Consider the following 14,110-nt stretch of genomic DNA (forward strand, 5'->3'; position numbering starts at 1 on the left):
CCTGGCTGGGTTGAGTTAGTTGGGATTGGTCCTTCCTTGGGCAAGGGGCTGGATTTGATGACCTCCTGAGGTCTCTTCCAGCTCTATGATTCTATGATTCTACAACTCATATCCAGCTTCTCATCCATTGTAATCCCTAGGTCCTTTTCTGCCAAACTGCTGCTTAGCCAGTCAGTCCCCAGCCTGTAACTGTGCTTGGGATTCTTCCATCCCAAGTGCAGGACTCTGAACTTGTCCTTGTTGAACCTTATTAGATTTCTTTTGGCCCAGTCCTCCAATTTGTCTACACCTCTCTGGATCCTATCCATACCCTGCAATGTATCTATCTCTCTTTGTATCTTAGTGTCATCCACAAATTTGCTGAGGGTGCAATCCATCTCCTCATCCAAGTTATTAATAAACATGTTGAATAAAACTGGTCCGACAAAATTATGTCAGACAACAGATGCTAGACCAGACAGTGCTGGCTGAAAGAGATTCAACCTGTACATGACACAAAACCCATAGGCTGTGTCTACACTGGCAAGGTTTTTCCGGAAAATCATCTGATTTTCTGGGAAAACTTGCCAGCTGTCTACACTGGCCACTTGAATTTCTGGAAGAGCACTGACGATCTAATGGAAAATCATCAGTGCTTTTCTGGAAAAACTATGCTGCTCCCGTTCGGGCAAAAGTCTTTTTCCGAAAGACTTTTGCCTGAAAGGGCCAGTGTAGACAGCACGGTAGTGTTTTCCGCAACAAAGCCCCAATCGCGAAAATGGCAGTCGGGGCTTTTTTGCAGAAAAGCGCGTCTAGATTGGCCACAGACGCTTTGCCGCAAAAAGTGCTTTTCTGGAAATGCGTCCTGCCAATCTAGACGCACTTTTCTGAAAATGCTTTTAACGGAAAACTTTTCTGTTAAAAGCATTTTCGGAAAATCATGCCAGTGTAGATGTAGCCATAAAGTGTAGCCATGCCAGAGTTAAAGCACAGCCTGTACTACACTTTAGGGCTGTGTCTAGACTGGCCAGTTTTTCCGGAAAATCAGCCACTTTTCCGGAAAAACTTGCCAGCTGTCTAGACTGGCCGCTTGAATTTCTGCAAAAGCACTGATGATCTCATGTAAGATTGTCAGAGTTTTTGTGGAAATACTATACTGTTCCCGTTCGGGCAAAAGTCTTTTTCCGAAAAACTTTTGCGCAAAAGGGCCAGTGTAGACAGCAGAGATTTGTTTTCCGCAAAAAAGCCCTGATCACGAAAATGGCGATCGGGACTTTTTTGCGGAAAAGCGCGTCTAGATTGGCCACGGATGCTTTTCCGCAAAAAGTTCTTTTGCGGAAAAGCATCCTGCCAATCTAGATGCTCTTTTCTGAAAATGCTTTTAACGGAAAACGAAGCCCTGTGCAGCTTTGCCCGGGTCTCCCTGGTCTGCTGGGGGGGGGGGGGGCAGTCCAGCAGACCAGGGAGACCGAGAGAAGCTTTTCTCACCCCGGAGGACACGGGCGGTGACCCGCCGCCCGTGAGCTCCGGGGCGAGAAAAGCCCCATTCGTAAGTGCGGATCCGACATAAGTCGGGGACTGCCTGTACTGTCCAGGCAAAACAAAAAACAAAACAAAAAGTATGATAGTGTAACATACACATTTTCCTATGTGGAGGAAAAATATTAAAAACATAAAATGTAGTTATGGATTCAATGAGCCCAAGAAGGAAACCAGCAGTGCTTCAGACTGCAGTGATTTTAAGTTTCATGTTTGTTTCTAAGCACAAGCAGAGCATCAGGTCCAATGAGACTCCGATTCAGATGAGGGCTTTTGAAGGATGCAGTGTAACTAATATGTATTAATTATAATAGCAGTACTTCCGCTCTTTTTCTGCTCAAGTAGCATTATTGTGAATCAGCATTAAATTAAATTGACCACTGTGAGAAGCAGTGGTCCAACCCACAGAACTGCCTGCAGCTCCCATTGGCTGGGACCTGCATTCCGCAGCCAACAGGAGGTGCGAGCAGCTGTACCTGTGGATGCTCATGTAAATAAAGCATCTGGTGGTCTGCCAGCTGCTAACCCTAGTGAACTGCATCCAGCCCATGGATCACTTATTGCTCACCTCTAGTCTTGAACCTGCAAATACATGTTGCACCACTTTTTTCACCTTTAGCAATTCGTGCAATGAAGAAATTTTATACTGTTTCAATGAACAACAAACCAACTTTGCTAGCAAATCAAGTAATTAGGCATTCAAGTTATGCAAAATGCAGCTGCAGACCAGTACAAAACAGCAGTCACAGAACCAGAGGGTAAGTAATGAGCCTTTTAAAAATAAAAATCCAAATGTTTTCAGTTTATCATTAGTTTTACCTTTTATATATATAATTAGGAAAGTTGGGAAAGTTTTAAAATAAGGTGATTCTTAAGGTAAACCTCTTGTTGATGGTCCTACCATACCTGTTCTGCTACACTGTTCTGTCCATGAAGTTTGCATTAAAAGGAATGGTACATCAAGGAGAACCAGACAAATCCATCAGCATCTATTTAGATGTACATGCAAAGTTCAAGAGCAGTCAATTGAATGAAAGGATTAAAATGAACCACATTGGGGATTCTTCCTTGAGGGTACGTCTACACTACAGCGCTAGTTCGAACTAACTTAGTTCGAATTAGTTAATTCGAACTAAGCTAGTTCGAACTAACGCATCTAGAACTAAAAACTAGTTCGAACTAGCGTTTTGCTAGTTCGAACTAGTAAGTCCACATTGAGTGGACTCTGAACAGGGCTTAATGATGGCCGGAAGCAGTGCCGGCAGGGCATAAAAGGAGGACTTAGAGCGTGGAGATACTGTCTCAGGCTAGCCGAGGGCTGCGCTTAAAGGGTCCCGACCCCCACCCCGGACACACAGTTCTAAGGGGTGCCCCGCTTGCAAAGAAGTTCTGGCTTGGAGTGCCCTGAGTGCCCACACTGGGCACATCACACCACTCGGCCATCAGCCCGGCTGCACTTGCCGCAGGCTGCCATCTGGGGAGAGGGAGTAATTGGGGGGCTGCAGGAGAGCTTCCACCCCCAGAAGCCCGCAGAGCCAGCCCAGTCCTCCCCATCGGGGGCTCGTGCCCCATTCCTCCCTCACCTTCTTCCACTTGCCCTTCCCTAGCCCCCCTTCTTATTGATGTACAAAATAAAGATAACGTTTCTTCCAACATTGACTCTGTCTTTATTGAAAAAAACTGGGGGAGACTGGGAAAAGGAGGTGGGAGAGGGGAAGAGAAAGGCTGGGAGAGGGGAGGGCAACTAACATGATCAGGGGTTGGGAACAGGTCCCAGATGAAGAGAGGCTACAGAGACTGGGACTGTTCAGCTTAGAAAAGAGGAGACGGAGGGGGGACAGGATAGAGGTCTCTAAAAGCAGGGGTTGGGTGGAGAGGGTGCATTCAGAAAAGTTCTTCATGAGTTCCCATAAAGAAGGACTAGAGGACACCAAAGGAAAGGAATGGGTAGCAGGCTTCAAACTAGTAAGAGAAAGTTGTTCTTCTTCCCAAAGCAAATAGTTAACCTGTGGAACTCCTTGCTGCAGGAGGCTGTGAAGGCTACAACTAGAACAGAGTTTAAAGGGAAGTGAGATAAAGTCATGGAGGTTGGGTCCATGGAGTCCTATTAGCCAGAGGGTAGGAGTGGTGTCCCTGCCCAAAGTTTGTGGAAGGCTGGAGAGGGATGGCACGAGACAAATGGCTTGGTCATTGTCTTCGGTCCATCCCCTCCAGGGTCCCTAGGGTTGGCCGCTGTTGGCAGAGAGGCTACTGGGCTAGATGGACCTTTGGTCTGACCCAGGACGGCCATTGTAAGCTCAGGGCTCAGGGTCGGGGGTCTCAGTGGACCCCCTTGATTTTCATGCACACCTGCTCCTGGGTGGCCAGGCTGGCAGCTCTCCTGCCCTAGCCGGCCACTTTCCTGTGCCTAGTGCGGAGATCGTGGACGAGGTCCACGATGTCCGCACTAGCCCAGGAAGGTGCCCGCCTCTTGCGGTCCAGGGCAAGCTCCCGGGAGCCGCCAGCCTGGTCCCGGCAAGAGGGGGTGGGCTGGGGGGCATCGGGTGGGTGGCTCTGTGCCGTGCCAGGTGCAGGGTCTGCTAGCTGGGTGCTGGCAGGCTTGCACCTGGCACGGGCACCGTAGCCAGCCCGTGCCCCTTTAAGGGGTCCGGGGCCGGGAGGGGGGCATAGAGTTTCCCTGGTGTTGGCCAGAGTGGCCACCAGGGAAACCTGGGGAGGGCTAGCCTCCCACTAGTTCGAACTAAAGGGCTACACAGCCCTTAGTTCGAACTAGCTAGTTCGAACTAGGCGTTAGTCCTCGTAAAATGAGGTTTTCCTAGTTCGAACTAAGCGCTCCGCTAGTTCGATTCAAATTCGAACTAGCGGAGCGCTAGTGTAGCGCATAGGAAAGTTAGTTCGAACTAACGTCCGTTAGTTCGAACTAACTTTCTAGTGTAGACATACCCTGAAATACTATAAGTGGTTTTATCACTAGCAGAAGTTGCTATAAACAGAATCGTAGAGCCTGAAAGTCCCTAATTATTCTCTAAACATACTTATGCACAAAGAGCTTTCAGCTTCCTTCTTCTTATTCTGCAAATGCAGAATCTCTCAGTTTGAACCCTGTTCTTTATTAGATCACTCTAAAAGGTACATCTAGACTACAAAGCTATTTCAGGATACATACAGTATCCCGAAATAGCTACCCCGTGTCCAAGGAATGCGTCTGCTATTTCAGAATAATTTTCAAAATAACGGAAGCACTATTTCGGCATCCCTGTAAACCTCATTCCATAAGTAATAAGGGATGTATTGAAATAGTGCTTTATTTTGAAATTTGGCACCATGTAGATGTGCCAAATTTTGAAATAGCCTATTTCAAAATAAAATTGATATAAGCGGTGCAATTTGCATAGTGCAAATTGCGACTCTTATTTCGATTTTAGAGTGCAGGCTAGATGTACCCTCAGAGTTAGAAGGCAACTCAGTTCCTATGCACTTCTGGCACTCACAATCCTTCTGAAAATATCAACTAATTAAACTGTACTAGTGGATTTTGTTTAGGGAGACATATCCACTAAGAACTGGACTGAGACCACCAACTCATTTCAGAAAGACCTCTCATCTTGTTTTAGGTGGTAACTTCCGGCACTGCTGGCCTGGCCTAGCTTCATACCAGTGACAAAAAGATAAAACACTTCACATCTCATCAATATCCCTCAAGTTATCCTGTCCTCCCTATGGGTGTGTCTAGACTACATGCCTCCTTCGACGGAGGCATGTAGATTAGCCAGATCGGAAGAGGGAAATGAAGCCGCGATTAAAATAATCGCGGCTTCATTTAAATTTAAATGGCTGCCCCGATCTGCCGATCAGCTGTTTGTCGGCAGATCGGGGGAGTCTGGACGCGATGCCCCGACAAAGAAGCCTTTCTTCATCGACACAGGTAAGCCTCGTGAAACCAGGTTTACCTGTGCCGATGAAGAAAGGCTTCTTTGTCGGGGCATCGCGTCCAGACTCCCCCGATCTGCCGACAAACAGCTGATCGGCAGATCGGGGCAGCCATTTAAATTTAAATGAAGCCGCGATTATTTTAATCGCGGCTTCATTTCCCTCTTCCGATCTGGCTAATCTACATGCCTCCGTCGAAGGAGGCATGTAGTCTAGACACACCCTATGGGTTTCAGTTTTAATCAAAATCATAGAAAATATTTTATACACAAAATCGGTGAAGAACACTATGGCTGCGTCTAGACTGGCAAGTTTTTCCACAAAAGCAGCTGCTTTTGCAGAAAAACTTGCCAGCTGTCTACACTGGCCGCTTGAATTTGCACAAGAACACTGACGATCTAATGTAAGATTGTCAGTGTTCTTGCACAAATACTATGCTGCTCCCATTCGGGAAAAAGCCCTCTTGTGCAAAATGTATTTGCGCAAGAGGGCCAGTGTAGACAGCTAAAAACTATTTTGTGCAAAAAAGCCCCGATGGCAAAAATGGCGAGCGGGGCTTTCTTGTGCAAAACCGTGTCTAGATTGGCACGGATGCTTTTCTGCAAAAAGTGCTTTTGCGCAAAAGCGCCCGTGCCAATCTAGACGCTCTTCTCCACAAATACTTTTAACGGAAAAACTTTTCAGTTAAAAGCATTTGCGGAAAATCATGCCTGTCTAGACGCAGCCTGTCAGTGTAACTCAAGGGCTCGTGTTCCCTTAAGAGAGACTTTGTACCACTCTGTTGCTAAATACAACAAAAACAATGCTCATGAGTAAAGCATTGTCATCATGTAAGAAATAGGTCCAGTCTTTCTAGACCCTAACATTTTATAAGGTGTACACGAGGCAAAATTAATGCAGATTATGATCTTGAAATGAGGACAATACCAGCCAAAAATTCCAGCTACCAATATGTTACTTCAGGTAACACAAAACTTATTGCATTTCAAATAAAGCCTATGTTAGCAAATACTAACTGATTTGCAAAACGATGACATGTAGTCAGAAAACTTCAGCAAAGTAACAATGATTTCCATCAATTGGCCATTTCCATCTGGCCTTAAGCTTTGTGTTTTAAAATTGAGGAGGGAATAACCGAAATAACATTTTGAGTATGTATGATGCTATCTTTTTAAAGGGAATGAGAAAGATTTCTAGTCCCTTACACTGCCATGACCCTTTCCAGTTTTCTGCTTTGAGCATAAACCATTTATCAAATTCGTGTGTAAAAAACACTAAACTTGTTTAGACTTGTGTTCAGTTGTTTAAATTTCAGACTTAAAGAAATGAAAGACCCATTTTTTTAAACTAGGTCTGTTGCTCAGAGGCAAAGATGATACATTTCAAAATTGACACTTCTGACAAAGTTTAGCAGAGTCTTCAGTCATGTCATGTATGCCAAGTCTGGTGGAATTTGGTATAGCTGTTTAAATTTTAACAAGGCTTAAATTAAATGAACCTTTACCTAAGATATACTGTTGAGGACAGCATGTCCAGGGTTAGGGTACAGATGCTAAATGATCAAGAACTGTTAAGCTCTCAGCTCCATATTAAAATACCAGCATCACATAGAATCAGTCTCTAAAATTCTGCAAAGAATAATACAATTTGGATCAAACAATAACATTTTAGTTGGGCTACACTGATGCTATTTGATTCTGATGTACTTTTCTGGATGACTTACAAAAGCAGGATTTAGGTATTCTTGTGTCTTGGGAATTAAATACACAAAACTATTCTCTGTCAAGCTTGAAAATATGTTAGATCTGCATCTCTCTACAATTGTCTTAACTGGGCTCAGTTCCAAGAAAGTTATTAGCAGGAGGTAAATAAGACAAAAATGTACAACAGCGTGCATTATGGGGCAAAATGTTGAAGAATAAATTTTAGAGATAAACAGCTAATAGATTTTTTAGAATTGCCATATTCAATTTGAAGCATGAACATTTTTGAAGAAGGTTCACCTCACTTGCTCTCTAAAAATTCAAAAAGATGTTTGCTTCATTTCAGTTTTTGCATAGAGTTTGTTGAAAACGTGCTTTTAACGTACAGCACTGTAATAGCTTGAGATTGGTGGAATTCAGTTCAACTATTACATTTCATTTGTGATAATTCATGCCAACTCCTCAATGTACTAGAAGTTTAAGTCTCAATGTGAATGTACTTCAAAATTATAATAATTTTCTCAGCCTTTACTCTGGATTCTATTATCTCAGTTTTAAGGAGTAAATACAAACAAGTCAACACAAACAAGGTGTTGCGAGTCTGGCTACTAAAGATGTTTGTGGGGTGGGTTTTGGGAGGTTTTGTTTGTTTGTTTACAAGTATGAATAGTATGCTTCTGTTCCATTTCCCCCCCCCCCCACTCCATCTTTTACACCCTGGCCTCCTGTTCTATTCCTTTACTTATTAGGATTAAGGAGTTCTGGGGCATAATGATGGTTTCTTCAAAGAATCTGAAGTATGTGAACTTGGCAGACTTAGGCTATATCTACACCGTAAGCTTATTTCAGAAAAAGCTATTCCGGAAGATATCTTCCGGAAAAGCTTATTTTAAAATAGAGCATCCGCACTACAGGAAAGCCTCAAAATTAGTCCGAGGCAGGATCCCCTAATGTGGACACCCTATCTCGATTTAGAACCCCATGAGGCACTGGTGAGGATCTTTTTCGATATAGCAACAGTGGAGTGTCCACACACACCCTCTTCTGAAAGAGCTTTTTTGGAAGAGACATTATTCCTCGTGGAATGAGGTTTACCAACATCAGGAAAAGCCCTCCATTATTTTGATTTTCTTTTGAAATAATGCAATTTGCTGTATGGACGCTAGTATTGTTTTTCCAGAATATAATACAAACCAAAGTAACACTACCAAGCCTATTATTTTGAAACAACAAGCTGGTTATTTCAAAATCTGTACTTCTACTTTCCTGGGGGAATAAGCTTATTTTGAAATAGTTATTTTGGGAGTTATTATTATTAATTTAGTTATTTCAAAATAATTTCCTAGTGTATACATGCCCTTAGGGATCTGGAGTTTGTGTCTTAAATTCAAATTAAAACATAGGGTGGGTGGTGATAAAAACACACGTGAATATTGTATTTATATTTAATAAGTCCACCTTTGAATAAGTACCACTGAATTTCACTCAGCTGAGAGATTAGTTTTCAAATTCTCCTAATTTTTTTGTGCTATATAAATCCATCCTCATTTTCTAAGGAATAATTTGTATATTGTACATTGAGTAATACTGTATATTGAGAAATTGCTCATATGCAACTCAGAAGTAATTGAACAAGGTTTCCAGTTCAGCAAGATACGTGAGCACATACCTGATTTCAAGCAAATAAGCTGTCCTGTTGAAGCCAAAAGAACTTGTTCATGTAAACAATTAAGTATATTGCTAAATCAGAACCTAAGTGCAGGATTTATGATGGCCCTCAGACTGGATGTCTGATGTGCTACTAAAAGAGTACCCATGTGGGGCTTAGGACTGGCAGCAAATATCTGTTAGTCCAGATATGCTGCAAAAATATTAGTCCATTGAGTTAAGATGGTTTCATTTAGTATTATTTGCTTTAATACACACCACAATGCACCACAAAGCTAAGCAAATGGGCAGTTTTAAATGCAGCTTATGAAGGTTCAGGGGTCATGTAACAAACCTGTTTTCAAGTACACACTGATCATTCTTCTCTGCCATATGCGTATAAAAGAGCAATGTAATGTTTCAGGAATGTCATATCTGAGCTCTGGTTCCATCAATTCTCTTTAGCTCTAGGTTTCCCTTCAGTGGTTGAATGTAAATTATGAAAACTGAAGGAGAAAGCTGTAAATTATCAGTCTCTGTCAATTTCAATAATCGCCAGCTGATAGATCCCTGATATGACACCAGTCTGGCTGTCAGTCACTCTTGCAAACCAGTAACTCACTAGATTATCAAACATGTTGGTGAAATCTTACAAGACAGAATGTTTAAAAAGTAGGTGTGCAAAGGGCTCATTCAAGATTTGGATCCATTCACATTGCAAAACATCTGATACAAGGCAGTGGTCACCCTCCAGAACTGTCTAGTTTTGCCTTTGGTAGCAGATTTACTGCAGTATTTATACTAATCTCTGGACATTCCCTACTGAGCTATGCCTATTTAGTAATATAAGGGTGATTGGCAAATTTTTAAGGTGACCTCTCGCTTTCTCTCAGTACTATTACAGTACTGCTTCCAGTCAGTGGGAGCTGAGTGTGCCCATCATTACTGAAAGTCAGGCTGCATTTGTTAGTGCACCAAAAGGTAACTTTATGGCAAACGATCAACATTAAGTACCCAACTTTGAAAACTTTGGGCAATAGATTTACATTAAATTAATTTAACGGAAAATCATTTTTTTTAAATCAGTAAACAGAAGTTATCATTGTTATATCGGCCTAAATTGAGTCTCATTTTAATTGGTTCAGGAAGTCTGAGTTCATCTGAAAGACTACTAACAACCATCTAGTTTAGACTTCTTTTGTTTTCCCAGGTGAGCTTATTAACTGCAATATGGAGCTTATTGTTTTCTCCTGCATTTACTTATCATTAACTGAAAGTTTCCATTATCTAGTTAACAGAGTCTGGTGACGTGCTAAGCAGGCTTTTGATAGCAGTATAGTCTTCTGTGAGGGCACCGAGAATGTTTTCTTCATTTAAGTTTATTCAGATAATTTAGTTTAATTACTATAAATAATGAGAAGTACTGTGGCACCTTAAAAACTAACAGATTTATTGGAGCATAAGCTTTCGTGGGCAAAGAATCACTTCGTCAGATGCATGTAGTGGAAATTCCAAGAGGCAGGTATAAATATACAGGCATATGAAAAAAGTACCAATCAAGAGTAAGGCTAGAGATAACAAGGTCAATTTAGTCAGGGAGGACGAGGCCCACTTCTAGTAGCTGATGTGGACACCATGAGAGGAGAAACTGCTTTTGTAGTTGGCTAGCCATTCACAGTCTTTGTTTAATCATAATAACTTTTAATTACTAGTTCATTCAAAGTTAAGAAACCACTAGGAGTTCAAAAAGCAGAACATTTCTTTCTACTTCCAGTCCATGAATCAAACCAGCTCCCCACAGAGACTGGCTGGTCAATTGGTTAATCAACTACATTATTACATCCCCACTCTGCACACACACACACAGTTGCTGCACTTACAGTTGTGGAGATTGTGCTTGCAAATGGGGTAGCACACAGAGCCACCTGCCAGTTCCTCCACATAGGAGCTGGTGGGGAGGAGGAAGAATGTGCCACTGCTTCCAGGAATTGCTTGAGGCAAGTGCCACTCATGCCACTGCCACTTCCCTGATTTCCTTCCTACCCTCCAAATACCTTGATCCCAGCTCAGCGCCCCCTCTTGCACCTAAAACTCCAGTCCCAGCCTCACCCCAGAGCCTGTACCACAAGCTGGAGCCCTCAGCTCCTCAAGCACATCAATCCCAATTTTGTGAGTGCTGTTGACCTCCACAGAATTTCGATATCAAGATACAGCCTTGGGGCCAAAAAACTTTTCCCATCCCAGTTCAAAAGTCTTGAAAGCCATTGTGACCAGAAACAATCAGACAATACCTAGTTTGTTTAATACGTCATTTTAAAATGCAAAACATGTTATGGCCTTCTTTCAATGTGTCCAATATATGTAAGGTGTTTCGATTTAATGAAAAAAAATTAAAGGCTGGTTTTGTACATTTTAATTGAATTTGAATTTCCATCCAAATAGAGCTTTACACAAATCACAAGTGAAATATTAATCAACATCAAGTAAGATAATAAGCTATATAATCCTTATAGTGAATGTGCAGAGATATATTTTATCCTCCTGATTAGCAAGAAACTGCACCAAATTTGGCATAAAAACTTTTTGTTTCAATACCTACCAACCAATGAGCATCAACCTTTCATAAAGAAAATAAACTACAAAAGCACAAATGCAAAACATTAAAAAATTAAAATCAATTATTTAAATCAAGGTTTACTGCTTGCTATTTAAAATTTTGATTAAAATTGGTGATCTAAATCAACCTTCCCTGACAAAAAGGCATTGAAAAGGTTCAAGGAACAAGACAGTACAAGCGCAGGAAAGAGAGTGGGAGGTTCCCGGGGGGCTGTAACGTGGCAGAAAGCATAGCATATATGGATTGTTAGAGCTGCTCAATGTTAAACAGATTTCACAGTGGAGAAGGAAAAAGTAGGAAAGCCTAAGAAGAGGCTAGAGTAGGCTACACAAAGAGACGGAGAGAGGTAGATTTGGGAGTCTTCAATGAAGAGGTGGTATCAGACCTTGAGAATGGAGAAAGCGAGAGCAGGGGGAGAAAAGGGCAGAGCCTTGGAAATGCAAACAGAGAGGGGAAGAAATAAGAAACAATAGTGAAGGGGCAGCCAAGTAACTAAGGGTATGTCTACACTACCCTCCTAGTTCGAACTAGGAGGGTAATGTAGGCATACCGCACTTGCAAATGAAGCCCGGGATTTGAATTTCCCGGGCTTCATTTGCATAAGCGGGGCGCTGCCATTTTTAAAACCCCGCTCGTTCGAACCCCGTGCAGTGCGGCTACACGGGGCATGAACTAGGTAGTTCGAACTAGGCTTCCTAGTTCGAACTACCGTTAATCCTCGTGAAATGCACGGGGTTCGAACGAGCGGGGTTTTAAAAATGGCGGCGCCCCGCTTATGCAAATGAAGCCAGGGAAATTCAAATCCTGGGCTTCATTTGCAAGTGCGGTATGCCTACATTACCCCGCTAGTTCGAATTAGCGCTGTAGTGTAGACATACCCTCAGAGCTGAAAGGCTGGTAACAGAGTTTGGGCTGGAGGAGGAATATCCCTTGATTCTCCCCTATAAGTAAAGGAGTTACCCACTCTCCTTTCTCAAAATGGAAATGTGAATGTCAAGGGTATTTTATTGGAATGATGGAAGGGAATGCTCTCTGATAGTGACAGCAAACAATGCAAAGATACAGTTGATAGGGGCATCCAGCATCTCTAGGCATGGCTGATACAGTTAGTAACTTGGCTTGAAAATATCAAGTAACAAAAGTGCCTGTCCTTAATAAGCGGTTAGTTTAATTGCCCCATTATAGACTTTATCAGCAGCAGAAAGAAGAAAGGACTGATCTGTCAAGCAGAGTGGGAATGTCAGGGCAGTAAGAAATGCTGACTACTGTGCTGCGCTGAATGCCTAATGAAATTGCCTGCAAGCACTACTGGGAAGTTCTGCATTTATTTTACAAGGACACTATCTAGAAATTCCTGCAACCTCTAAATGTATAGTTATATAGATCCTACATAAACTAATCTGTCTGCAAAGTGGATTAAATAAACCCCAAACATTGACTGAAAAGCTTCTGAAGATACCTTGGGACCATTGCTGTGAGCTTATTGTAAATGAGATATCAATAAACTATCACAGTTAATTGCATTGTGTGGAATTTGTAAAAAATTTATGGGGTCACAATTTTAAGCATAAAATTTTAAGCACAAATGACATTGAGCATGAAATAGTAACCCATTTCTATGTGCACATATGTGTGCGATGTGAAATGATGTAAAAGGAAGGGTCTTTAAAAAAAATCACCTGTGAACAAGTACAAACAGCAGAACCAAATCTCCCATATTGAATGTGCAAGTAAATGCTGATTTTTATAGCATGTATGTGTGCCAAGTTTTGCTCTTCCAGACAGAACCCATTCATAAGAAGATTAATGTTTTACACAGGACTTGGTCTCAGAAATTTTACTGAATTGTAATATTTAAAATTAAATAATAATAAAAGGTGATTTAAAAAAATAGCCTAATCAGGTTTGCTCTACCAGTTCTCACTTAGGCAATACTCCGCACCGATTTCAATTATCTGCAGATTGGGTTGAGCTCAATAGGGGCTTGGGCTAAGGCAAGACTGTAAGTTTGGATGCATGATGTGCAAGGGCTTATCTGATAAAAAAAAACGACTGTTTGAACACGGCAACTTCTTACCAATCAGTTCCGCCTGTGCACTCTGAGTTGTATCTTTTTACTTTAGTGACAAAAATAAGGCTTTGCCATTTTTTTACTCATGCAAAATCTTCAGAGCCAACACATCTCCTGAACAGAGCATTGATGCATCTTCTGCAGAATTTTAATGAAATTGAAATTGCAGAACCTTTATTAATGGTGATGGTTCCTGAGCCACTGTCATTCAGGACTTGCATTTAGGGGAAAAAATGTTTTATTTATGAATTAAAAAAATGTGATAGAAACAATGAGAAAGGAGAAACAAGAAATTTGCCTATTTTTTTAAAAAAATGGCCATTTTTTTCAGAACTGTTTTTCAGTGAAGAATGTCACTTAAAGGAGAGAACATTTGGAAAGAACGTGCTGCTATTTCACACACACTTTAGATTGATTAACACAATACAACTTTTCTACTTAGGTTCTTTGTCTAAACCAGTGTTTCTCAAAGTAGTCAACTCTGAGAATGCTCTTGCCAGGCTTCTCCAGTTTGTTTACTTAGCAGCTCTGAAGCCACAGAGCACAAATACCTTGCTCCCTTAGTGCCTATATAATAGAAACCTCAAAGGAGAACCTTGGCATTAATTCCTCCATGAATTTTTG

This window comes from Pelodiscus sinensis, chromosome 13 (genome assembly GCF_049634645.1).
Source record: "Pelodiscus sinensis isolate JC-2024 chromosome 13, ASM4963464v1, whole genome shotgun sequence".
NCBI lineage: Eukaryota > Metazoa > Chordata > Testudines > Trionychidae > Pelodiscus > Pelodiscus sinensis.